Source organism: Teleopsis dalmanni, chromosome 1, assembly GCF_002237135.1.
Source record: "Teleopsis dalmanni isolate 2A chromosome 1, ASM223713v2, whole genome shotgun sequence".
Taxonomy (NCBI): domain Eukaryota; kingdom Metazoa; phylum Arthropoda; class Insecta; order Diptera; family Diopsidae; genus Teleopsis; species Teleopsis dalmanni.
Window position 1 is genome coordinate 30,221,129 of NC_051846.1, and position 2,687 is coordinate 30,223,815.

Here is a 2,687-nt window from a genome sequence, read left to right on the forward strand (position 1 = left end):
TTTTAATGAACATGATCACTTTGAATGGTTTTATTCACATTATTAATTAGGTAATAAATCTGTTGCAAAGATGGGAAAGTTTGCTATTAATGCTTTATGATATAATTCTACAAAATAACTAATCCATTTATATGCGGATCTTCATAGTCTTCTATGTTCTAAATAATTCTAATGCAAACAGTATATTTTGCAATTGATGAAGTATAAATTAAAACTTATTTGGTAAACTATATATCATTACATTGAAATTAATAACTGCTTAAAAATACTAAATGGTATTTGGTATTTAATTTTTTACTTTGAAATATTTATTGAGTGACATAATAAAATTTATATTGTATTAAAGGTATAACTTTCAAAAAAAAAAATCAATAAATCTTCATTTTTATATACCAAAGCAAAAATGTGTGACTAAACATGAATGCTCGTGAAGCACTTAATTTAAAACAGAAGACTTAAGGCACAAACCTGATAACTGAAAAACGACCAAAATTATTTTTTCTCGTGCAAAATTCTGAATCGCTTAACATTTAACTGATTGCCATTATATAACATATAACTTAATAGTTTAAAACGAACAGTTAATTAATTAGTATAATCTGTTCCAGCAATTTCATTATAAATGCGTAAAAAAAAACTTTTTTTTGTTATAAATTAAAACAAACATCAGCCAGTATGAAGCTGTAATTAATTTAGATACATTTTTAGAAAACATAAATATTATTTCAGAAAATAGATATTCCGGGAAAATGAGTTCAAACCTGTATAAACTTGTCTTAATGACGAAGATTTTTCTAATTTCAAATACCGAAAGATATTAAAAGAAATTTATTTGTGACAGTAACGTTATTTTCACATTTTATATTTTTTTTTTATAATAAAAACAATAGTATTTCAAAGTTACTTAAAAGATATATTTTGCTAACCTGACAAAGTCAAATATAACTTAGGGTGTTCGGTTTATGATTTTTTGTTCGGTTTAATATATATAATTATGGACTAAGTAGAAGTATAGGACAGTTTCATATTGCAAAAAATTTACATCATATTTTGTAGAAAACTGATGCCGGATCAACCATTTCCGTTGTTCGGTTGGTGAAAAACTCCTTGTGTTTAGTAGTATCTTTCTAAATCTAAATGTAAATTGAGAAATTATAGAAAGTATTAGTACCGTCCTATTAAATGGAATCGAAAGAAACATCAGAAAGTTTCCGATTCATAGAAATATATGGTTCCATATCTAAGATAATGTTTATGTCAAGTTCAGGGTGATTTTAATGTCTTATCTTATCAATCCTTAAGAGTAAGATAAGAAGTCGTATCTTATCAGTCAATCTTATAGAACGCATAGAATGGACATTAAGTATCAAATCATATCTCAAATCAATAACTCTTATTCTTATTTTTTTCAGAAATTATCTTATGTACAAAGAAGTGAACAAATTAGTGTGTGAGGTTAATGACCATCCAGTAGCTATGATGATTAAACTCAGTATGAAGATTTCAAGCGGTTCTATGACATATAAGGCGCCTTGAAATTGATTGATCTTTACTTCTTTTTTATGTTTTCTATTCAGATTTTAAAAACGCAAAAATCTCTTTTGAATGCAATTTAAATAGGGGAAAATGTATAATACTTTTGAACTCCTCGCCAGCAAATTTAATACCATTGCCAATGTCAATTGCATCTGGTAAACTCTCTATGGTGAAAATATTTTGAAATGCCAGTATTGTAGCATTAGCGGTTGTAGATTTTTTCTCAGTTCTATTTGCAAAATTAAACTCGTGTTTTGACAAAACCGCTTATTTTTATAAAAATGCCCAACTTAATTAATGTATAAACATTCTCAGAAGCTTTCTGACTCTCAACCTATTGAAAACTTTAGTATGGGTTAGCTGATAAGAAACAGTTCAAATACAATTGGCACCACTTTCAAATTTTTTAGTCTATTACTAAAAACGTCTCTGAACAAAGTGTCAATTACTTCATATGTCACCCTTACGGGCAAGAGATTATAATATTCCTGAGGTAGGACATGCCTATCGTATGAAATAACTAAGATCCAATATACATCAAGTGATATCTTCCATACAATGAAGAAAACTCTCAGGAAGAGTTATAATCTCACGCATCGAAATATATGAAATGAACTTTATAAGCTGTATGAGTTAATTATTACAGCAACATAGTTAAGCGTATGAAAATTCTAAAGATACTGCTAAGCCCCTATTTAATTAAACAGAAGTCTACCTCACTGCTAATACAAACTCTCTGGTGTAACTATATTCTTTTATTGAAATAGAGCTGATATTAAAAGTATTATTAACTTAAAGATAAATACACACGTCGAGGTTCAAACAGTTTCATTTATATATACTCCAACATGAACATAATTCGATTTTAAAATTAGCGGCTTTCATTTTAACTCATTTGCTTAGCATCGTTTTAGGCAAATTTAAATAATTGCAAACTGTTATAATGGGAAAATGTATAACAGTTCATGCTTGGGAGATATTATTTTTAGCGTTTCATTAGCTATCTATTGTGTTTTATCGCAGCAGTAATAAAAACATAATAAATTATTTGTTTGAAATTAAGCGTTTGTTGTATTTATAACTTACACTCTTGTATATATTGCTTTTGTTTACAAAATATAGAAGAATCTTTTTAGGAGTAACTATAATCA